Here is a 26,433-nt window from a genome sequence, read left to right as displayed (position 1 = left end):
GTATTAAAAGGATGCGCTATTCAAATAAAGAAGAGTGTATATTTCTAAATTATTAATCCAAATTTAAACTTTAAACATAAATCACATTTGCTTCGTTGGTTTAGTCTTTTAGTAATGAATTTTTACAAAATTATAATAAAGCATATTACATATTACTTTACACGAAATATGAACCTATGAAAAGCAAATTTTTCAGGCAAACTTTTGGTCGTTGAACACGAAAAAAATACCCATGGTTTCAAAGAAGTGTTTTCGAGATTTGTTCGAAAAACGTATTTTTAGTACTTTTTCAGTTATTCCTCAATATCTCATACAACGACCAACAGTTCGAAAGGTATTGATGGGCTCTTTGCAAAAATATATATTTTTTGTGCAGATTGTGTTCCGTAACATCTACATTTCTCATCAGATTTTCATTTACTGTAAAAAGATAATGATTGAAATTTCAATTTTTCGATTTTGGTCGCTTGTAACACTAATAATTTTCATCGAAATCGGCAAAGTTATATATTTTTGTAAGAGGACTGTAGGTCGCTTATGTTGATTGGAATTTTTTCATGAGATATTGACGAATAAGTTCGAAAAGTACCAAAAACACGTTTTTCGAAAAAATTACGAAAACGCTTGTTTGAAAGGAAAATTGGCTTGGAAAACATTTTTTTCTTAAGCGATTACACAAAATTTGAAGATCAGTGTTATCGATACATTTGACGCTGGTCATCCATTGTCCATAACCGTACAATATTTAGAACGCATTGACTAGTGGAACCTTCAAAACCAGCTTACCCTTATGTAGTTATCAATTAGTTATCGACACTGCTTTTATTTCGATGAGGAAAAGTTATTTTTAAAATATCGAAGAAAATGCGGGACAAAGGCAGGACACTTGGAAAAAATCAGTACATTTTGGGGGTTTTCTGTTTTGAAAAACTACGCAGGACAGACCTTTAAATAACAGTACGGTCCTGCAAAAAACAGAACGGATGGTCACCGTAACTATAGCTGAATGTGTGCCTCAAGTAGAACCAGATTCGAAATTTAGCATCTGAAAGGAAGCTCAAGAAAAAAAAAACAATTTTCTGCAGGCACACTTATTTGTCGATAAAAAAAGGACTGTTCTACACTAGCATAATGTGTTCATAAATTGGTAAGTGTACAAAGTTTAAGGTAGTTAGCAAGGCGAACGTTTTCAAATTTTAATCAATTACGCAGGAAAGGCTAATAAAACCAGACCAGTGGTGCGATTCACTACGCGATTTTAACAACTCCTGTTATTGTTAAGTCAGCTAAACGACAATTATAACAATTTAGCTATTCAGTAAACGTTCCCCTAACAACATTCGTTAACGCAAAATCAGCTATTGTCGTTAACGATAACTAGACATCGGAATTCTATGAAGTTGCATATTTTTGTTTAGCGTCCAAGAGATCCTAGACCAAGACAGAAGATTTATGCCCATGCATATTTGCATACTTTCATATTTGTTTCATATTTGCATATATTTTGCATACTCACATATTTTTTGCGTATCTGCATATATTTTGCATATTCTTGCATATTTTTCATAAAAGTTTTTTTAATAATGATTGAAATTTCACCCGTTCCCCGTTGACCTATTAATCTGAAATTTCGTACTAACCTTTAGTTCTGATTACAATACAATCACGCTCATTCAGTATCATGGCAAGTGTGAACAACTACATTATAACGATAACAAAGGCTGCTTATTTGAGACGACGCCTAGTTTGGTGTTGTTAAAAAAAAACATAAAAAAAAATGCACAGCACCGTGTTTGCTATTTATGTGTATTTATTTATTTTTAATAATTTTCATTTAAAATAGAGTTCCATCTACTATACAGCAACAGAAACCGCATAAATAAGTATTTCAAAGCTTGCACAAAATTCACAAAAATCAATGAAACTTAAAAACATGTTCATCAAGATTTCGAACTTCAGAAATCTTTATAAGATTTTCGGGTATGCAGTTTTGTAGCCCATTCAATTATAATATGATAAGGTGCACGTTTCAAGTTGCTAAAAATTACCGTTGATTTTTTAGAATTTTTTTGTGGATGGTGTGGCGCATTTTCTTCCATATAAAATGCTTGTGAACTTTGTGGTCATACGGGCGCCTTGGCATATGCGACGAATTTGTGCCCAGTGGCGGCAGCAGAGTTAGTGAATCGCACAATCGTTACTGGAAACAACAAACTGCAGTGCGATTCACTAACTTTTAACAATACGACTTGTCGAGTTGTAAGCTAACAATAGCCCTGTTCGCGTACGCACTATCCAGTAAATCCAGTACTAATTTTACTGGTTTTTTACTGGATGTCGTTTTCGTACGCAAAAACTTGCAAGAAACTAGCAAAAGAGGGGAAATTGAGAGAGCAAAAATGACAGCTGAACTTGCAAGTTTTACTGGATTTTTACTGAATAAATTTTTACTAGCAACTATTTGCTAGTAAGAAAAACAACTGATGGCATGATGCTTAATGTAATTCACATTAACAAAATAATTTTTTGTGGTGCTTTTAAAGTTGCAATTGACAAAATAAACCCATTTAAATATATAATAAGATGGAAAATACTAGTTTTCTAAGAAAATTACTTCGGAAAATAACAAATAAATCAGCTGTTCATAAAACTAGCAACTTCTTGCTGGTTTTGCGTTTTCGTACTTTCTCGCATATTTCACTCATTGGGAGTAAATATTGACTTACTCTCCGAAATTTGGTTACTGGCGAGTTACTGGATATTTTTTTGCTGGAGAATACGAAAACACAGCTAATTTTTCTTATTTGCAGTAAAGCCCAAAATACAATAACGCAGTGGCTGTGGCAGCGGCACTTTTTCGAAATCAGCTGTTTTTTAGAGAGTGTGGTGTCCAATGAAGCGACTGACAATACAGCAGTGGCAGCTAGCAGTACCAAAGAACGTAGATAACAAGAAGGGACAACTCGTTATATTTGTAGCGAAAGTGCGCAACAGGGGCGTGCCTTCTCTTTTCATCCAATCAAAAAACGCACTAGAGCAAAAGAGAAAGCATGCCCCTGTTGCGCACTTTCGCTACAATTATAACGAGTTGTCCCTTCTTGTTATCTACGTTCTTTGGCAGTACTCCTCAGTTTAGCCCAAATTCTAAATTCACTGCCACTGCCTTCATCGCAGCAAACTTCGAATGTTGAATTTGACATAAATGAAACGCAGCCAACTTCTGTTGATGTCACTGAAGCCTAAGGGGCAACAACAAAAATGTAAACAAACAAAAGGGAATGTCAAAAAAAGCAGTCACTGACAACGCCGTATTGTGTTTGCTGCGGCAGTGACTGCCAATATTAGTAGTAACAGCTGAGTTTAAAAACTGTCACTGCCACTGCCACTGCGCTATTATATTTTGGGTATAATTGCCTAACGAGAGTGGTGAGGATGTGGTATGTAGCAAGAGCTGTCAAAAGTTAAAATATTCTAAATGCTCTAAATTGCCCACAATATGTAGCTGTGGTATCATTTCTTATGTAGCTGATGTAGCGAGCGAAATAGCTTGTGGCTGTGGTACTACATTTTCTTTAGCCAGTAACGATTGTGCGATTCACTAACTCTGCTGCCGGTAATGGGCACAAATTTGTTGTTGTAGGCGCTCGTATGATCACAAAGTTCACAAGCATTTTATATGGAAGAAAATGCGCAACACCCTCCACAAAAAATCTAAAAAATCAACGGTAGCTTTCAGTGACTTTAAACTTGCACTTTATCAGACTAAAAGCTAATGGGCTACAAAACTGCGTACCTGCCCGAAATAAAATTATTAAAAATAAATAAATACACATAAGTAACAAAAAACATATTTTTGAATTTTCCTGCCGTATTTTACTCGCAGCTATAAATAAAAAGTTAAAAAAAAATATTAAACAAGAACGATTGTTAATATTGAAAAAGAATCACTATACGCAGATTTTGTGCATATGTATTTATTTTCAATATTGATTTTATTATGCTGGTGTAGTGATTATTAATAAAGAATATTTAAATATGCACATACATATATGATATTTATACCTTTAACAAAGGATGTACACCTATTAAATTGAAAACTTTAGTTATTCAATTCCTTTAAATTCAAGGCATATTCAGTTTTAACTTCCAGGTTTCTATATTTGTTTTACGCCCTATTGGAAAATTATAACCGGAATACATATAGACAAGTTTTAACAAACATTTTTTTTGCTATCTAATTTATATTACTTGTTTTTAATAGTGTATTCTGCAATATTTAACATTTATTTTATTTTATTTATTTTAACCTATTAGCTCCTATGTCTACTAGACTTAAAAGCTGATTTTCAAAGCTATAGCAACAAGGCCGTAAGGTTAATTTTATAATATACTATTGTACATACATATGTATGGAACTATTTACTTAGATTAGAAAATAGATTGTACTTTTTAGAAATTTTATAATTTTAGTAATCGCTTCCTTGGAAGGGGAGGAAAGGGAAAGTATAGGATTGGAGTCTTTGAACAGCATATGTCTCTGTCTAGAAAGTAGAGGACAATCCATAAGGAAATGTTTGATAGACAGGCGTGTTTGTTGATTGCAGGCACAAGATGGGGTGTCGGTATTGGTGGTTATGTATCCGTGTGTAAGTTTTGTATGGCCCCTGCAAAAAGTTGGTCTAGTTGAAACACTAGCAAAAGACCACGTAACAACGTAACCATCACTAGTCTCACCTCTAGGCCAAATATATGAAGAAAATGTGGTTACATTTACATTGCGAAGTCATTGGACTGGACCACACCTAGTCCAACTCTGCATTACATAGGAGTACTCCCTAAACTAGTTTGTATTGACCATTCCACGAAGTAGATACATTGGACCATTTTAGAGTGTAGTTTCGTCGGACTAGTCCCTAAACTACCAACACTGGACTACATTGTTTCCTTTTAAAATAATTAAAATATAATTTATTTATATTTATGAACACATATAACACGTTTATTGATAAATAAAAGTATTAACGAATTCAGTGTTACATTACTCTTATCCACGAACCAAAAATATGATGGAAATAAAAAATCTAAATGGTTTATAATAAAAATATTTAAATATCATATACAGTAGCTGAAAAATAAATAGGCACATTTAGCCAAGTGTTGGCTATTTTTCTTATGTTTATTTAATGTATATTATTATTTTTTTAATATAAAGTAAAGCTGATTATCCAATAAAAACCACGGAGGTCCAAATTTCAAATTTTGTACAAAAAATTGGGAAAATCGACAAATTTTTGTAAAATTTTTAAACCTTTTTAACAGAATTTCCAGAAACAAAGATGTTTATATGCACATTTGTTTAATTCGGTTAAGACAGTTTGAAAATTTTGCGAAATATTGTCGAATTTCCCAATTTTCAGTACATAGTTTGAAATTTAGACTTTCATGGTTTTTGTTAGATATCCGCTATACTTTTATAACACAAAAATAATAAACATTAAATAAACAAACAAAAAATAGTCTAGACTTGTTAATATGCCGCGTCCCTATTCATTAGTTCGCCACTGTAGTTTGTTTTCTTACTAACTGAAATTTAATAGCGTTTTCTTTTCTCGAAAAAAGGCTGCACTTATTCTGCCTTGTGTTAGCGCTGTCACATTTTCATGTTCTTTTCTCAGCCCTTTCACAAGGCGTCGTGTTCTTTTCTCAGCAGGTTGCGCTCTGATCCGGCGAAGGTGCTGCCTTTTCTGCCCTCAAACAAACGTGAGGGTGAGAGTTGCATGGTTGATTTTTAATTTAATCTTGTAAAAATGCAATTATTTTCCCTATCAGAAATAAGTGTTTTGCTTTAAAATTGTTAAAGACTTACAGGCCAAGTGAATAATTCAGCTTTATTAAGTTCTATAAATAAATTGTGATGGAGTAGTATATTTTCTGTTTCATTCTCATATAAAGAACGCAACATTTTCTCGGGTTTCAGGGCAACGCAAAGCAAGAGTTCCCATATAAAAGGGCAGAACTTTTTTTGAGAAAAGAAAACGCTATAAATTTAATTTTTGCTTATTTATGAATATGAATACATATAACTAGATTGTTGATAATGAAAGGTATCAACGAATTAAGTATGTATTACATTACTCCAAACCAATGAACTGAAAATGTTATCGAATTAAATAATCGGAAATGATTTGGAATAAAAATTATAACATTTCACATAGTAAATATCTTTAATGTTCTTCGTTTTCCTTACTAACTCAAACTATCCGGAAATGCTTTTTTGGCGATTTTTAAGGCCTTCCTAATTTTCTTTTCAGTGTTGATTTCAGTCTTGGCAACAACATCTTAAAAACGAAATTGCATATATTAATGAAGCTTTACTTTAAATTTTATTTCACAGAACTGCTTACACTTTAAAACATCGAATAAGCTCGAATAGTGTTTTAACCCTAGAACACACACCCAGAAAATACCACGTAAACACACACCCGGGATACGTTTGTACCCGGGACCTTATTTTGCGGTTTTTTTAATGCTTATTCAACCGATTTCTATGATTTTTTTTTTTGAAATGTATATTTTAATATATAACAAGTATTTTGTCTTTTGTTTCATTCGAATATTCCTACTGGTTCCAGCGATATGGGCAAATAAAGTCAGGACATGCAACAGTGGATTTTTGTTTTTGTTGTTGTCCTGATAAATGCAAAACAAAATAATATAATTTATAATAATATACTTGTAGAGTAACAACGAATACACATTTTGGTTTTTATTTCATTGAAATATTCTACCTGGTTCAAAAGATATGTGCAAAAAGGTCGCGCAAGGTATGGGTACGTAGGTAGCAAATACACTGGTATAACTGGTTTTTGTATTTTATATGCAGCTGCAAGGGTTGTTTTCACACGAGGTGTTGTTATAAATGCTGCCTGTTGATATTTTCATTATTGTTTTGGTGCTCAAAAGTGTAAGAAGTGAATATATAAGTGAAAATAAATATAACTGAAACTATAAATAACTGGATACGAAATGACTTCAAGAAGAAACGAATATTTATCAAGTGCAGCATATAGAAGGTAAAAAATGTAAAATAAGCAACAATGTAAACATATACTAATTTTTTTTATTATGCAGGCTAACTGAGGAACAGCGAGAATCATATATACAATAGGGGTATTCTCGAAGTCTTGCACGATGCACGGATTGCACGAAATGCAAAAATACTATTCCAAATTTCGAAGAGTACGAGAACACCCCATTGCAAAGTGGTAGCATGCATGGGGAGCAAGCAGCGAAATTATGTATCAGATACAATAACAAGAGACAGCAAAAAAAAATTAAGTGAGCGAGATGAGAGGAATGAGAGAAATATGTAGCAATTCCAACAACAAAACAACTAGCACAGGGTCGCTATTATCTTGCTATGCTATTTTGCAAAATATATACATGGGTTTCGACGTTGCATATTTTGCAGCGATAGGAAATGTTGTTTCCCATGAATTTTCTTGTTGTGTGTTTGCAATTTATGCAATCCGTGCAATCCGTGCTACGTGCAATGGCTTTGCAAGATTTGGAGAATACCCCTAATCTTTATTTGATGAAATTTGTGACGATGACGCTCCCTATGACTTTGACTCAGAAGATGAAGAAGAAATTCAAATCAATGACATTGAAATTGCTGATGACGATGCTGAAGTTTCGCAAAGTGCCGCAGAAGTATTACCTGATTATGCGGACTATGAGGATGATGAAGAAGACGATGAAGAAGAAGAAGTAGAAGAAAATAATGAATTACCTGCTAGTGCCGAAAAATTTGTTGCACGTGATGGTACTGAGTGGATGAAAGAACCAAATGTAAGTCGTCAGGTACTCAGACAAAATATTATAAGAGAACGTTCTGGACCAGCTAGATGTACTGAAATGTTGTCAATAGAGCAAACATTCAAATGTTTCATGAACGTTGAAATGGCTGATATAATTATGCGCCACACAAATAAGTTAGCAAAAGAAACTTATAATGCTTACAACAATGCGCATCCAAACACAACTCCTAGGTCATGGACGCCTGTGTCAATAACAGAGCTGTATGCATTTTTTGGCATACTTATTATGACTGGTGCGAACCATAGCAATGGAGAACATGTTCGAGATTTATGGAGCGTCAAAAACTATCCTTTATATCGCGCCACAATGGGAGTCAACCGTTTCTGTTCGATATTGCGGTTCCTAAGATTTGACGATAAAAACACTCGTGCAACACGCTTACTAACTGATAAAGCAGCACCGATCAGTGAGTTGTGGACGATGATGAACAATAATCTTGCTGCACATTACAAGCCCAGCTCATGCTTGACGATTGATGAACAATTATTTCCTTTCCGTGGACGCACACGGTTTACGCAGTACATACCGTCAAAACCTGCTAAATATGGTATCAAGGTTTGGTGGATTTGCGATGCCACAAATGCATATCCACTGCATGGACAAATATATACTGGCCAAGCAGAAACTGGTAGGGAAACGAACCAAGGCGAACGAGTGGTGAAGGATTTATCTGCCAAATACCAAGGAAGTGGCCGAAACATTACAATGGACAATTTGTTTACGACCTTGCCAGTTGCAGAACTGCTTCTCACCTGGAAACTCACGATCGTTGGAACTTTGCGCAAAAACAAATCATATATTCCTCAAGAAATGAAGCAGAACAAAAACAGGACAATTGGTTCAACGACATTTGGCTTCAAAAATAATGTGACAATGTGCTCTTATGTTCCCAAAAAAAATAAAGCAGTAATTTTGCTTTCGACCATGCATAATGATGCTGAAATAGCTGACAGTGGGAAACCTGAAATAATTGAATATTATAATCGTACCAAAGGTGGTGTTGATCGAATGGACCAAATGTTTGCGGAATATCCAACACAAAGACAAACAAAACGATGGCCACTAGCACTGTTCTTCAACATGTTGGACATTACAGCTCTTGCAGCCTACATTGTCTACGATTTGAATAACCCTATGTTGCCTTGGAGAACAAACAACAAGCGTAAACAGACCCTGCGCAGCTTGGCTGAAGCATTGTGTATGCCCATTATTGAAGCCAGAGCCATAAATCGTCAAGTGACGCGAAATTTTTCGACTAAAATTGCTATTGAAGCATATTTCAACCGACCGGTGGAATCAATGGTGTCAACAGCAGCATCAACATCTGCCGCAGCGCGCACGTCAAAACCTGTGTCCGGATCTTGCTATTTATGTTACGCACAAGAGGAAAAACACCGTAGAAAAACCAGAAAGCTGTGCGACAAATGTAAGAAGCCAATGTGTCTTGAACATTCGGTCACATCAACAAATTGCTCTATTTGCCATGATTTTCCTTAGATATAAGATGCATTTTTATAATTTTTATAATAAAGGTCAATAATATAATGTGTGAAATGAATATTTTTAATTTTTCAAATAAAAAAATAATATAAAAAATGTTTTTTTTATTATTATGAGGATTTTTACTATTGGGGTACAAACGTATCCCGGGTGTGTGTTTACGTATATAATGTGTTTGGAAGGCTGTAGCTCCTGAACCAATGGTCCGATCTGGTTCAAATTTTGAATTTGAACTCAAAACTAAATAATCTTCCTAGATCCAAATAACTAACAATTTGTACTAATTTACTTCGTTTTTAAAAAAGCTTGTCGGCGAATTCAGCGTACATGCATAATTGGTTAGGTATGTATGTATTTATATGTATGTATGCAGATATTTAAATGCCGGTTTGCTATTCGCGCGACAAGCTTTTTTAAAAACGAAGTAAATTAGTACAAATTGTTAGTTATTTTCATTAGAGTTTGAATAACTCCTTTCACTAAATGGCTTTTAGTAACTTTAACGAGACCTTAACTTATTTTATTTTATTCATTTTAGTGCAGTTTTGACAAAATTTTCTTGCTAAAAAATCTTTTGTTTCACTACTTTATTTTATTCCTTTGATTAAACATGTTAAATAAAAACTTATTTTTAAAAAAATATTTTTTTTTACATTACTTTATTTAACCTTTGCAAATGGTTCTCGAATTCGTAGGCAGAAAAGTTCATCAGCACTCCAAACTTTCTGACACTATCACAAACATGCACAATGATACACTATTTTCGCCAAAAATGTTAGCAAAATTTTCAGCGAATAACTTTATCATAAGCCCTTGGGATATTAGACATGACATTTTTTCTACACGACAACAGATTGTACACGCAGTACAGTGTAGTAACAAAAAGATTAATTCACACTAGTATCGCCGCGTTGTCGAAATTCGACCACCTCACTTTTTTACACAATTATTCATTTTGGTCACTGATATTGTTTGGTGGTGTAATATACATTCTAGGAATAGGAATAGATTTGTATGGGATTTTTTTAACGTATTAATATATACATAGATAGTAGATGGTGAAACCAAAGCAGGCGTTCATAGGCTTATAGGGCCCATTTTTTGCAAGTGTATTTCTCTTGATGTTAGTAAAACGTATTTTGAATTTGAAGCAAATCGCACCATAAATGAAGTTTTTCGGGATAGCTCCACTCCTGCTCCACATACCGGAAAAAAAACAAAATGCGCGCCTCCTCTTTGAAACACCTTTCGAACAAAAGAAGAATAATTCAAATCAGTTGAGAAACATAGGAGCAGTAGGGAGGAATAGATTTGTATGGGATTTCGTTAGCGTATTAATATATAGATTTTCGCTATTCTTTAAACACAGTTCATAAGTGGCGTCATTCCTATCGCTATCACTTGAAGCAAAAACAATATTAACTGGCAATGGCTTTGCACTTTCCACATTCAAATTTTCACATTTGAGAATTAATGCATGGTTCCCTTTTGTTTTTAATTAATCATTCTAAATGACGTTTACTGCACTGCATTTTATTTTAATACTTTAGTTAAATTTGTTTGCCGCATGAGTTAACGCTTTGCTTGAACTCATTTACATCACTTAATCATTAAAAGAATTTCGCAATGGACTAACTGGACACTTTCAAGGAATTTCGTTTTTTGTCAAATTACGAAGTACATGTACATATGTGCATACGCAGTTAGCTTTCATAATTCGACCTGGTCTGATTTTGCATTACATCCCAGCAAAAAACACGATTACCACAGAAACGAAAGTGGAAACGAGCTAGGCGATGGGAATCGCTTACCGTTTCGCTTCAAGAAGGCCTTATTTTAACATGGGCATGTCATTGGAGGTAAGCCCTTACCCGCAGCATTACCTTCAAACGAAGGGAGAACGCATGGATAAACAGAATCCAGAGAAGCGAACAAAGAATGCCTTACAGAGAAACTACTGTAGAATGCCTAGATAAGTACATACTTATTTATATTAAATTGAAATCAGAAAATGTCTTAAAAGGTTAAAATTAATTAAAATTTTTATAAATCAGCGTACATATGTATGTATTTAGGTATTTAGATTTTCTTTAAAATCGGTATGTACATACATGCATATTTAATTAAGCTTAAAATTGTACTTCCTCACTCTTGTACGTCACTTCATTGACTGACTTCAACTTCGCTGTAAATTGAACAAAGCAAAACATGATTTTTATGCGAGACAAATTTCCACAGAAAGTAACGGTAGAAAAAGAATTTTTGGATATTCATTCCATTTTTCAGCTGACTACGATGCAGCATTCTACTTTGCATTCCCCGAAATGAAGCAAAGAAGCGAAACAAATAAAATATTGTAGGACATTCTACTTTGCATTCCCCGAAATGAAGCAAAGAAGCGAAACGAATAAAATATTGTAGGACATTCTACTTTGCATTACCTGAAATGACGCAAAGAAGCGAAACAAATAAAATATTGTAGGACATTCTACTTTGCATTCCCGGAAATTAAGCAAAGAAACGAATTAAAAAATAAATATTATAGGACATTCTACTTTGCATTCCCCGAAATGAAACGAAGAAGCGAGATAAATAAAATATTCTAGCACATTCTACTTTGCATTACTGGCAATGCCTAAAAGAAGCGAAAAAATTCGAAGGCATTATAACGCTATGCCTTCTAGAACACGTTACCAGTAAAAGCGATTACCGATTTTTTGCTGGGATGTTACCAGGCGTGCCACCAGCCTGTTTCTTCCCGCATAACGGCCGCCACTAGTGCCGTCCGTAACCATGGTCATTCTTCCTAGTTAAATAGGGCTGCCAGATATCTCTGTTGCCAAAGCGGGACACCTTAGGGAGGGCCTCTCGCCCCCTTCTCTTTCATTTCGACGTGCGAAAGGATGTAGTGAAATTTTATTTTGACAGACAAAAAAAAACATAAAAACATGAGATCATGAGATCATTCCAACGTACGCCAACAAAACAAAACAGCTTATCACAACTAAAGCACAGAGAATTTTTCACAATGCATGAATCTTTTTTTATTCTTTATAAAAATACAGTTTATAATAAATATATGAAAAACATAAAAATAAAATTGTTAAGCTTTGTGCTAAACTCGAGAAAATTCAAAAAATTTGCATACAAATTTGCAACATTCAAATCAGACTTTTTATACAAATTTTTGAAATGAAGTTTTGCAGCCCATTCAATTTTAGTTGATTTTTGGTATTGTTTTTACTGAGAGTTTCTTCCATACAAACTATGTTCGATAATTCTTTTTATATGGAAGACACTGTCAGCAAAAAAAAATAAATGCTAAAAATCAACGAAATTTGCCGGCAACTTCAGACTTGCACTTTATTAATTGGTTCAAAAGCTATATTTTCAAAATTTTTCTAAAAGATCTGATTAGAAATTGTGATCTGATGAAATAGCCTCGAGCCAATAATTTCGTACGGCACTGTACTTATAAGTACTCTAGGTTTCATGAAAGAAAAAGATTTAAGTACAAGATAACATTAAAATATCAGTGATATTTTTCGTTGCTGTGAACTTGTTTCAAAATAATTGTAAAACTCTGTGCACGTCATTTTGAACGTACTAGAGTGCCAGTTACCGTCGAAATTCGACAGTTTTTCTAGTTTTAGAAGCCTTGGAGAGGTTTTCTAACTTAACACGTAGCAAAACTTATACGGTACAAATTAACCAGCCGCGAAATCTTCTGCTTTGGAACTAAAACGTAACTAAAATTTTTTTATCTGTAAAGGTCTTTGGAGGACTTCGGCAGGACTTGGAATTGACCCGATACATTCAAGTTTATCGATAAATTTCAATGATTTGATACATGTCGATAGCTCGATGAATTTCAAGAACACTAAAATCCGATAACTCAACAAAATTCGTAAACTCGACCAATTTCGATAACTGTGAAGTTCGAGGGCTCGATAAATTTCGATAACTCAAAAATGTTAATTCTTTGGATACCTTTATAAATTTTTACTTTTGACAGCTCCACATTTTTTGAAAACTATCTAAGCATTTTGATAACTCGTTACACTCTGTTAAGACTATAAAATTCGATAAGCAGTGATAAATCGAATAGCTTATATAACCTTGGAATTTCGATAAATCGATATATTTTGAAAATTCCATAAACTTCGATTCGTTGAACCAACCAATTTCAGTAGATCAATAATTATCGATAACTCTGTTGAATTACGACACCTCGATAAATTTCGTTAAGTCTATATATAATGATAGTTCAATAAATATCGATAACTTGATACATTTCTTTAACTTGACAAATTTCGTTAATCCCCCACGTTTTTATAGCTTGATAACTATCCGTAAATTTGGACAACTACGTTTCTGTGTCTATACTCAATCTCGACAACTCAATAAACATTGATCAGTTTGAATAATTTGATACGTTGCGATAACTTAATAAGCATGGATAAATTTCTATAATTATAAACTTCTACGATTCGATCAATTTCAGTAACCTTTATGGCTGATTTTATTTCGATTCCTATCGGAAAATTTCAATTCTGTTACCTTAATTCTTATGTATTTCTCATTGTCTCCATTTCCGCCTTTATCTCCATTTTCGTCTTAATCTTCACTTTTGCCTTTTTTTGTCTTCATCGTTATCACTGGTTTCTTCGTCTTCAGATTTATCTTTATTTCAAAGTTTAATTTCAAATACGAAGTAAAACAAAATGCGAAACATCTTAAATTGAACAGGTTGCAAAACAACCATACACAATATGGAAATTTTTAAATGACGATTTTCAACCAATTTTGAAACTATAAAAACTCTCCTCATCTACAGAAAATTTCCTTTCCAACGATGTTTTTTGTTTTGAAATCGGTAACTTTACCTTCGTCTTCATCTTTGCTTTTATCTTTCACATCTTTGCTTATATCCTTTTCTTTTGCTATTATATGAGGTGCGATGACGTGATAAGATGTGACTTGATTTTATGTGATGTGATAGGATGTCATGTCATTTCTTGTCACATCCTCTGATGTCATACCATATGATGTCATATCATGTGATGCCACGTCATGTAATGCCATGTCATGTCATACGATGTCATATCATGTGATGTCAAGTCATGTGATGTCATGCCATATAATGTGATGTCATATCTATAATGTCATGTCACGTGATATCGTGTGATGTGATATCATATTATGAGATGTAATATCATGTGATGTCTCTTCATATCATGTGATAAAATGTGATGTGATGTCATGTAATGTGATCACATTCCATGTTCCGATTAGTATATCGATAACCCTGTTGATAACTGTGTCGATAAAAATACCGATAACAATATCCATAAACATATAGCAAAATACAACGATTGTAAAATCGATTAATTCATCGATAAATATAACAATCAGCAGTATCGATTATTGTACATATCGTTAACAATATAAATGACTAAATCGATAACAAAATCAATTATTTAATCGATTTTTATACCGATAACAATATCCATTATTGTATCGATAACAATATCGATTATTATATTGATTATTATATCGACTACAATAGCGGTTATTTAATCAATAACAGTATCGATAATAATATCGATTATTTTATCGATAGCAATATCGATTATTATATCGATAAAAATATCGAGTTTTATAACGATAACAATATCGATCTTTATCCTCATCGTTTTCTTCATATTTATCTTTATTTCTGCATATTCCTCTTCACCTTTACCTTAAAGTGTTTAAATTTACCTTGATCTTCGTTTTTGCCTGTATCTCTAGGCATTTTGTTTTTGTTTTTATTCTCAAACCGCTAAACCGCTGAGAAGCATTTCCTGTTCATTATTCCCCTTGAATTTGACAATTTACTCCCAACCAACCAACTGTCGCTAAAGAAGTTTCACTTCATAAATTTAAGAAATGTTCTTACCCTTCCAGTTACCCTAATTCTTATTTATCCGTCATTGTCTTCATTTTCGTCTTTATCTTCACTTTTTTCTTCTTTTTTTGACTACATCGTTAGCATCTATTTCTTCATCTTCATATCTTACTAATATTATAAATGTGAAAGTTTGTATGTTTGGATGTTTGGGAAATCATTACGCGGAAACGACTAAACGGATTTGCATGAAATTTGGTACACAGATAGCTTATGACCTACAGTGGAAAACAGGATAATTTTTTGGAAGAGTTGCCACCTGTTAAAAAAGTTTAATTAAATTAATACGCGGAAACGACTGAACAGATTTGCATGAAAGTTTGCCCACAGATAGCTTATGACCTACAATGGAAAAAGGCTAATTTTTTGGAAGAGTTGCCACCTGTTAAAAAGTTTAATTAAAGTAATACGCGGAAACGACTGAACGGATTTGCATGAAATTTTGCGCACAGATAGCTTATGACATTGGTTGGAAAGTAGGCTACTTTTTTAAGAGTTGCCACCTGTTAGAAATGTTTAATTCAATAATACGCGGAAATAAGTGAACTGATTTGCATGGAAGTTTTCACACAGGTAGCTTATGAGCTAGGTTGAAAAATAGGCTAATTTTTTTAAGAGTTACCACCTGCTAAAAAAATTTCATTAAATTAATACGCGGAAAAGTCTGAACGGATTTGCATGTAATTTTGTAAGCAGATAGCTTATGAACTACAGTGGAGTAGCTTATGGGCCAGATTGGTTAATAGACTATTTTTTTAAGAGTTGCCACCTGTTAAAAAAGTTTAATTTATTTAATATGCGGGATCGACTGAATGGATTTGCATGAAAATTTGCACACAGATAGCTTATGCCCTACAGTGGAAAATAGGATAATTTTTTGGAAGAGTTGCCACCTGTTAAAAAAGTTTAATTAAATTAATACGCGGAAACGACTGAACAGATTTGCATGACATTGCGCACAGAGATAGCTTATGACCTATGTTGGAAAATGGGCTACTATTTTAAGAGTTGTCACGTATCAGAAAAGTTTAATTAAATTAATACGCTTAAATAACTGAACTGATTTCCATGAAAGTTTGCACACAGATAGCTTATGACCTAGATTGGAAAATAGGCTACTTTTTTAAGAATTGCCACCTGTTTGAAAATGAAATTTTGCTCAAAGATGGTTTATGACCTTAGGCTACTTCCTTAACCGGTTTTCCGATCAGAACGAAATTTAGTACACTTACTACGGATTTCGGAGGGTCCGATAAGTCCGATAACTCAAGGCTCCTCCCATACAAATTGGAGTTTTCATATTACATACATATCTCTGGAAGTATTTGTGGGAGAGAACTGAAACTTGGTATAGTGATATGTATGTGAAATAAATGTTGGCATTAATCGATTGATGATGTTCCCAGTTTATGTATTACTAATAACAATAGTTATAATTTTTTTATATTATGTGCTTTTTACAAGCGTAAAACACAAAATAATTACTATAGCTGGTGTTTGGTTTCAAATTCGGACAAACCAGACAACTTAATCAGATTTTATTTTTAATTGGATTAACGATTAATGTTTAGAAATAATTAAACGTAATCGCGACCTGCGATTAACGATTAAAAAAATGTTATCATTAATCGTACAGTTGATTACGACTAATTAATTTTAATCGTCAAACGCGATTAACATTTTAATCGTTAATCAGATTAACATTTTGCCAACACTGCGTGAAATCGTGTTCATATTAACGGAGAAAAATTGACGTTTTTGGAAAAGAGGCGTAGCACCTCCCATACTGACTGAATGTTTCATTTTGTAATGTTTGGTCATATTCAAATGTTTGGGGTAAAGTACTCAAGCTTGGTATGGAAATGCATATGTGTGTGAGACTAATACCATACTTATGGACAAAAATGAGAGTTATTGGAAAAGGTGGTGTGGCAACTCCCATGCAAATTGATTTTTCTATGCTGCATATCTCTGGAGGTGTTTATTGCAGAGGACTGGAACTTGGCACCGAGATGTGTATACAAAATTAATTCCATACTCATGGAGAAAAATTTGCGTTATTCGAAAATGGGACATGGTTCCTCCCGTACAAATTTACTGCTTTATACTGCATATCTCTAGAGGTTTTCATGGTAGAATATAGGGACTTGGTACTGGGGTATGTAAAATCAATTCTAAATTCATGGAAGAAGATTAGGGTTATAAGAAAAAGGGGCGTGGCACTTCCAGTTAAAATTTACTTTTTCTTGCCACATATCCCTGGAAGTGTTTGTGGAAGAATACTGGAACTTGGTATGGAGTTGTGTATACAAAATGTATCAATTGCTCATGGGAAAAAGTGTGAGTTATTAAAAAGGAGGCATGTCGCCTCCCATACATACTCTCTGGAAGTATTTTAAATTTGTTATGGAGATTTATTTTATAAGTGCCGTACTGACAGAATAAATTTCATTTAATGGAAACGGGAGAGCCGGGTTCGGTCTTACAATCTAAAGCTCTTTTGAGGCATTTGCTACAGTAATGAGAAGTGGTATTTTATCAAGGCCAGGTTACTAAATTTGAGTTGGAAATATTAGAACCCGTCGTGGCACCTCCAAGAAGGTTACACGTTCACGCGTCGTATACCTGGAACCATTTTAAGGTAAACTTAGAGGGATTGATATCTTTCGTATGCCTAGCGCGCAGATGAGAGTTTATAATTTCATAGTTTTAAAGGGCCTAAATACCTTAACTCACTTAGAAAATAACGAGCTATAATGAAATGGGCACAGAAATAAAATATAACATCATTAAATTATTTTTCATATTTGTATAAAAACGTGGGGTGAAACCCGCGGGTATAAGCTACTTTGTCTATATTTCAAAGCTTAATTTCGAATGTGAAGTGAAACAACATGCGAAACATGTCAAATTGAACATGTTGCAGCAACATCTATACACAAATCGGAAATGTTTAAACGACGGTTTAGGCCGTAATTTTCAACCAATTTTGAAACCATCTAGAGAAAAAAGCCTTTCCAATGGTGTTTTTGGTTTTGAAATCGGTTCGGTATAATCGCCAAACGAACGGAGACAAAATTTATGTTAGCGTATTAATATATAGATTTAGGTACATATACTAATCATCAACTATTGTTTGTGCAAAGTTCAACTATCTCGAAATGTGACCACTTCACAAATTAAACCAGTGCACTGAGAGAAAGAAGTTTAGAATTAAAAAAGCATGCTTAATTAAAAAAATGCGCATACGAAAGAGCACCAACCCAACTCGTAATACATTTAAGTATACAAATTTTAGTATGTATTTAGTGTAGAAATATTCAATTCAAATACGCCCATATTAAAATGAGGCGATTTGCAATTACCGATTGCTTTTTCATAATTAAGTTAAAAAAAATATTTAAATTCCACGCTGGTTGTAATGGGAATTGAACTCTGACCGTCTAGAAATTGGCAAATTGTGGCCAGACATGTAAATATGCATTTAAATGTTGAGTTTGAATCAACACCACGCGTGCGTGTTATTATTTTTAAATACGAATAATTTTAAACGATAATCAAATAGAAAATAAAAAGAGAAAGTTTTTTCTTGCACTCAACCACATGAGGTCAATTAGCCTAGAATCCAAAAAGTTTAATTAACCGGAATTGACCATCAACTCATAAACAGAAAATATTCATGTTTACTAAGCGTAATTTCCCTCAGTGAATTCATAACATTTTTCTGAATATTAGTGTAGTGATTTTTGAACTCTTATTCAAATTTGTGCAATCAAATCAAAAACCGGGACACTAAAACGAAACACGGGACATTTTAAGGTTGGACCGGGACACCGAGACAAATAGTCTAAAACCGGGACATGTCCGGGACGTCTGGCAGCCCTATAGTTAAAGTTCTAGTGCTGTGTGTCCGCAAAAGTTTGCAGGGGCCTAATCGCAGCCGTTCGATTTTTTGTATGTCTAACCTGCTGAATTCGGTGCTACTGAAGTATGACAAATACTTTATTATCGTTTTGCTGGCGTTTATTTGTTTATACCATTCATTTGCCATATTAAATGCTGTTTGGTGTTTTTTCAAGATTTCGTTTTTATAAACTTTTATTTAACTTGTTCATCCCGCGGAAATCGCGGAAATTTCCAATCGATTTTAAACTAAATTCCCGACAAGTTAGAGACTTGAAATTTTCAGCATAGTTCCAACCACGATGACAATGCAATTTAATATATAAACGAATTCCCCATATGGTCCAGGTGTCCTGATTCAAAGGCGGTCAAAAAATAGTAAGATTTATGGCTAACAGAGCGTAATTTGCCAAAGAACGTAAAAGCACTATAAAATTGTTAAACCTGCCGGCGCGCCGCGGCGGTAGTGTAGCAAAGCTATTTGTAGTCTAGATCTGAACCTCGTTGTAGGAAGTAGAAGACTCCAGATGTCGCCTCGCCAGAAGAATTTAAATATTGCGCCTAAATATATGCCATTAACATATGCTACAGCGGAAATGGACGACACACCATTTATTTAAATGAAATTAACAGCTGCTATATGTACATATGTATGTTTATACAAAACGTAAGCATAGCTTGCATAGTCTTCTGTTCTCTTTCATTGCAAGTTGAATTATTTTAATATCTACAGTATATTTTGCTTAGCTGCCCATCCTTCTTTGCACGAAAAACTTGTGCACTTTAAAAAGCACTTAAGCGAATTTTCTTTACTTCAATGAGGAAGGTATCCGAATCCCTATGAAACCAAATAATGGAGGACCACTTACCACGTAGAAATTACTGCAAGCGAAATTTTTACCGAATGGTATCTAATTGTCTATATAACTACATTAATTGATAGCCATTTTCGTTGTTCTGCGAGATGAGCAAAATAAATAAAAGCTTGTAAAATTAGGTACAGTATATTTTGCTTAGCTGCTCATCCTTCTTTGCACGAAAAACTTGTGCACGTAACCGAAAAAGGCACTTAAGCGAATTTTCTTTACTACTTCAATGAGGAAGGTATCCGAATCCCTATGAAACCAAATATTGGCGGAGCACTTACCATGTAGAAATTACTGCAAGCGAAATTTTTACCGATTGCTATCTAATTATCTATATAGCTACATAAATTGATAGCCATTTTCGTTGTTCTGCGAGATGAGCAAAATAGGGCCAGTGCAGGTAAACGTAATACTTTCATTGATAATTGATACTAGTCGCACAATTTTTAAGGCAGGTATGTTGAATGCATCTATCGGAGCAGTTTCCTTATAAATTTTAAAAATAATGCCTCTGATGCGCATTTTGGGGTAGGTATCTTAAATGTGCACTTAAGCATAGAGGCAGCAAAGCAAAATATAATGTAATTGTAGGGCCAGTGCAGGTAAACCTAATACTTTCTTTGATAGTTAATAATAGTTGCACAATTTTTAAGGCAGGTATCGCCAATGTGCAGGTATGTTGAATGCATCTATCGGAGGAGTTTCCTTATAAATGTTACAAATAATGCCGCTAGTGCGCATTTTAGGGTAGGCATCTTAAATGTGCACTTAAGCATAAAGGCAGCAAAGCAAAATATACTGTATTGAAAAATTTTGTACATAAAATAAAATAACACTGTTTAATATACAACACTTTTATAAATTATTTTTCGCTTATTTTTTAAAAACAAGCTTTTATTTAACATGTACAATCAAAGGAATAAATAAAGTAGTGTAACAAAAGATTTTTTAACAAGAAAATTTTGTCAAAACTGCACTAAAATTAATAAAATAAAATAAGTTAAGGTCTCGTTAAAGTTACTAAAAGCTATTTAGTGAAAGGAGTTATTCAAACTCTAATGAAAATTACTAACAATTTGTACTAATTTACTTCGTTTAAAAGCTTGTCGGCGAATTCAGCGTACATGCATAATTGGTTAGGTATGTATATGTATGTATGCAGATATGTAAATGCCGGTTTGCTATTCGCGGGACAAGCTTTTTTAAAGACGAAGTAAATTTGTACAAATTGTTAGTAATTTTCATTAGAGTTTCAATAACTCCTTTCACTAAATGGCTTTTAGTAACTTTAACGAGACCTTCACTTATTTTATTTAATTAATTTCAGTGGAGTTTTGACAAAAACTTTCTTGCTAAAAAATCTTTTAATACACTACTTTATTTTATTCCTTTGATTGTACATGTTAGATAAAAGCTTGTTTTTAAAAAATATTTTTTTTTTACATTATTTTATTTCTGTATTTATTAATATCTTTAGTGCAGTAGTTGCTAGTTGATATCAATGGTAACATATAGGCGTCTTTCGCCGCTCTGTCTGCTGTTTCATTTCCTATATATGTAGCTATAAGTATATTTCTAATTTTAGATGCATAGAGTTCATGGTTGTTTATATTTTCTACTGCATCCAGTGAAGATAATGAATCTGAGCAAATGACAAATTTCCCTTTTTGGCTTTTTAATATATCTATGGCTTCTGAAATGGCTATAATTTCAACTGAAAAAAATATAACTATAATCAGGTAGTTTTGAGATTTTAATGATATTGTTTAATTTTGTTATACTTACGGTGACCATATTAACCAACGCAAAATAAAGGACATTTTTTTCAAAATGATTTGGTAATACGTACATACAACTCGTCTGATAAAAGTACCTTACCCATATCTTAATTTAAATCAAATATTTACAGTTAATTGTATTATTTAATTGTACAAGTTCCCCTGCTGTAGCGAAAAAAATGAAGCCAAATCCTTTTCAAGGACTTCGCCATCCCTTGCTACCAAAATGCGTTTGCGATAATTCATACTGCACGACGCAGCCAGCACACAGTGGTTCAAAATTTGGAATTTAATGTTCATAATCCACCGAAACCTTTATTTTTCAACCAATTTTTACTAAAAAGCAAACAAAAAACTATTTAGTTTGGTGAACAATTTTCATAACATTCCAAATTTTTTTTTGTGTATTTTTTTTTGTTTTGGAAGAACAATTGTTTTCAACTAGTTTTTGTTATGTAACATTTATTAACTGGAACAGGAGAGTACATTTTCTTCAAAATTGTTACTTTTTCTGCATTTTGCACAAAAATTTTAACATAATCAAATAAAAATTCAGAAATCAGGCTTAACTGGTCTCTTGCAAATATTGCAAGCTTTCATAAAAAAAATAAAAATTAATCAAATGAAATGAAAAATGATGGCTCCAGTGAAGTACCAACACTAAATGCCAGTTTTGAGTTTCAGTGGAACTGGAAACTCAGCGTGCAACACCCAGGATGGGCACAACTTTCCCTGAGCTTTATAGATTGTACAAAGATAACCGATTAAATAGAAACCCTTAAGTGAGGTGCGAAACAAACTGGGGAAGGTTTTCATTATATTTTATAAGGAACATTTTTATTTTTTATATTCTCCGTTAAAAAAATACCTCTGAAAAATGTAGAGCCGATTTAAAGGATAGTTTAAGAAATAAAGGACAAAAGGCGTCCTTTATTTTGAAAAAAATTGTAAAGGACAGGGGGTTAAATTAAAGGACTGTCCCTTAAAATAAAGGACGGATGGTCACCGTAGTTATACTATATGTAACACTTTCCTCTTTCGAAGAACCGTCTGTGTAAATAAAGTTGTAGTCTTTGAATTTCGATTTTAATTCTTGGAACATTGAGTTAATTTGTGATGGATTAGTGTTCATTAACCGACTTCCAAAAAAGGAGGAGGTTATCAGTTCGTCGGAATATTTTTTATTTTTTTTTTTTTTTGTATGTATGTTACCGCATAACTTTGGACCACGTCAACCGATTTCGATAATTCTTTTTGCATCGGAAAGGTAGTGTCTCAGAGGTGGTCCCATACTAATCTGGTTGAGATCCGATCAGTAGATCATGAGGTATATATATGTATATTTTTTTTTTTGCTAAAAATTACTAGTTTTGATATGCATTCTTAGGGACGTATTGATCTATTTTGACTTTAGCCGCCAAGCAGGGTGTTTCAGAACTGTAGATTTATTTAAGTTGCCTAGCAGATTCATTTTCGCACTGTGTTCATAGATTTTTTCTATGGTGCTTGGGATTCGGGTTGGATTTCGTCGTTTTGAAATACTTTTTACACAGACTGCTAACGGGTTGTCGTGAGTATTTTTTTATTATATGTATTTGATAGTTTTAACGTCACTAGGTCCCTTTGTTTTTCCAGGGTTAATATATTCGCTTCGTATAAGATGTTTGGCGTTGGAGTTGTCCGCAAGGTGTCTAGTGCTAGACTGATTGAATATTTATTATATATTATTATGTATGCAGTTTTGTAGCTCATTAAGTTTTAATACAATATGGTGCAAGTATGATGTTGCTGAAAAATCCTTTGATTTTTGATATTTTTTTTGCTAGCGGTGCTGTGCATTTCTCCCATATGAAACAATTTTAGAACGTATCTTTTACCTTTTATTAACAACACCAAACTAGACGTCGTTAAATTAGCCGCCTTTGTTATTGTTAACGCCAACAGTTGATTTGTAGCTAACGAATGTTGTTAGGGAAACGTTTATAGAATAGCTAAATTGTTAAAATTGTCGTTTAGCTGACTTAACAATAACAAGAGTTGTTAAAATCGCGTAGTGAATCGCACCACAGTAGTGCGATTCACTAACTTTTAACAATGCGACTTATCGAGTTGTAAGCTAACAATTTTTGTTGTTTGCAGTAACGATTGTGCGATTCACTAACTGTGCTGCCGCTATTGGGCACAAATCCATTGCATATGCCAAGGCACTCGCGTGAGCTCAAAGTTTACAGGCAATTTATGTGGAAGAAAATGCGCAACACCCTCCACAAAAAAACATTCTAAAAAATCAACGGTAACTTTTAGCGACATGAAACTTGCACTCTATTGGACTAAAATTGAATGGGCTACAAAATTGCACACCCGAAAATCTTATAAAGGTTATCAATAAAAAGTTAGAAAGCTTGGTGTAAATTTTTTTAAGTTTGATTCATTTTTGTTAACTTTATGCAAGCTTTGAAACTTTCATTTATGTGGTTTCTGTTGAAATATAGTAGATGGAACTACTAAAAATAAAATTATTTAAAATAATAAATAAATACACATAAGTAGTAAACACCATAATTTTGAATTTTGTTGACATAGTTTACACGCAGCTGTAAATAAAAAGTTTACAAAAAACATTTAACACGAAAAAGATTGTTAATATTACAAAAAAATCACTGTATGCACATTTTGTTGCTAAGTCCCAATTTAAAAATTGTACACGAGAGGAGAAAACTTTTTATAGTCATTTTCTTCAAGTATTTCGCAAAACTTTGAATACAACATTTTGCCTGTTTAAAGCAAAGCAAAACTCCATACGAATCAGAGGGATTCGATCTTTGTTAAAGATTTCGACCTATTTTGGCCTTATCGCATTTTCGGAGCTTTTTTTGGACTTAGCAAATTTTCCTTTCATTGAATATTTATAACCGAGAAAGCATAAAACATGGACCTTTACCCTTTTCGAATCGACGCATTCTTAATTTCTCTAGCCTCTTGTATCAATATATGTGTTTTCATAAAAAGTGGACTTAGCTACTTTTCTCTCTAAGCTACCGATATATAATATTTATATTTTTAATAAACGATGTACACGTATTAAATTGAAAACTTTAATTATTAAATTCCCTTTAATTCAAGGCATATTCAGTTCCTGTAAGATTAAAAAAATAGGCTTTCACCTTTTAACTTCCACTTTTCTATATTTGTTTAGTCCCTATTGGAAAATTATAACCGGAACACATATAGACAAGTGTTGTAACAAACTATTGTTTTTTTGTTATTTAATTTGTATTACTTGTTTTAATAGTTTATTCTGCACCTAAAATCGTACAAACTGTAGCTTCAAACCTTGTGCAACATTTAAACAAACTTTCGTAAAACTTCAAGTTTTTTATCAGAATAATAAACGAATTATGTATGCAGTTTTGTAGCCCATTAAATTTTAATACTTGCACTTTAAGTTTGATGTTTCTGAAAAATCTTTTGATTTTTGATATTTTTTTGCTAGCGGTGCTGTGCATTTTTATGTTTTATTAACAACACCAATCTAAACGTCGTCAAATTAGCGGCCTTCGTTATCGTTAGCGACAACAGCTGAATTGGCGCTAACGAATATTGTTAGGGAAACGTTTACTGAGTAGCTAAATTGTTAAAATTGTCGTTTAGCTGACTTAACAATAACAAGAGTTGTTAAAATCGCGTAGTGAATCGCACCACAGGTGTTGAATATGTTTTTGGTGTCGCTGAACACGAATCTGTACTCCGTTTTGCTCTATCGTGTCAGGATTTGCTTTTAACCTCAAAACACATTGCGAAAGTTTCCGTCGTAGACAGTGCTGTCGTGGTTTTGTTTTGTTTCCCAGAAGATAATTAAGCTAGGTCTTCTTAAGTGAAGGCCTACCCTTGAAGGGCTGAAAAATGCTTCCCTGCAGAAGGGCTTTTCCATTTACAATTTACGCGAATGAATAAATTTATATTCTTTAGCATTACAAATGTATTTCATTATTCATTTTAAGTTGCAATAACACATAGTTGATATAAACTTTAAGCAAATACTTTAACTATGTATGAATTTTATAAATTAAAGAAAACACTTTGAATGAACTCCTCTAAAAGCCATTCTGAAGGCCTTCTATGGGTAGCGAAAGAAGAAGCCCCTCAATTGATAACAGTCCATACAAAACAAAAAGGAATGTAGAGTGGAAGGCCTCTTAACTCTATGAAAGACCTATCGGAAGGGCTTTTAACTCCTGAAATTATCTACTGTTTTCTATATTTAATACAGCCATGTATTCACGTTCACAACTCACATTCGCCGTTTTAATTGAACTAGTGTTCGCCCAGCGGTTGAAATTCAACCGCTAAAATTAAGGATAGTTTATGTGAGTTGAGTTGAGCTGAAATAAAATTTGTTGGAATGGGTTAAGTGGAGGGGAGTTTAGCTTAGTACTTAGCATAACATAACATAGAATAGCATTAGATTCAATAACATAACATATGTAGCATAACACATCACAATATAACTGTATAATTGTGACGCCTTCTCGTTATCAGCACGAAGGCTGTCATA

Source organism: Rhagoletis pomonella, unplaced genomic scaffold, assembly GCF_013731165.1.
Source record: "Rhagoletis pomonella isolate Grant_MI unplaced genomic scaffold, Rhpom_1.0 Rhpom_scaffold_00001, whole genome shotgun sequence".
Taxonomy (NCBI): domain Eukaryota; kingdom Metazoa; phylum Arthropoda; class Insecta; order Diptera; family Tephritidae; genus Rhagoletis; species Rhagoletis pomonella.
Note: the sequence above shows the minus strand (reverse complement) of the source record.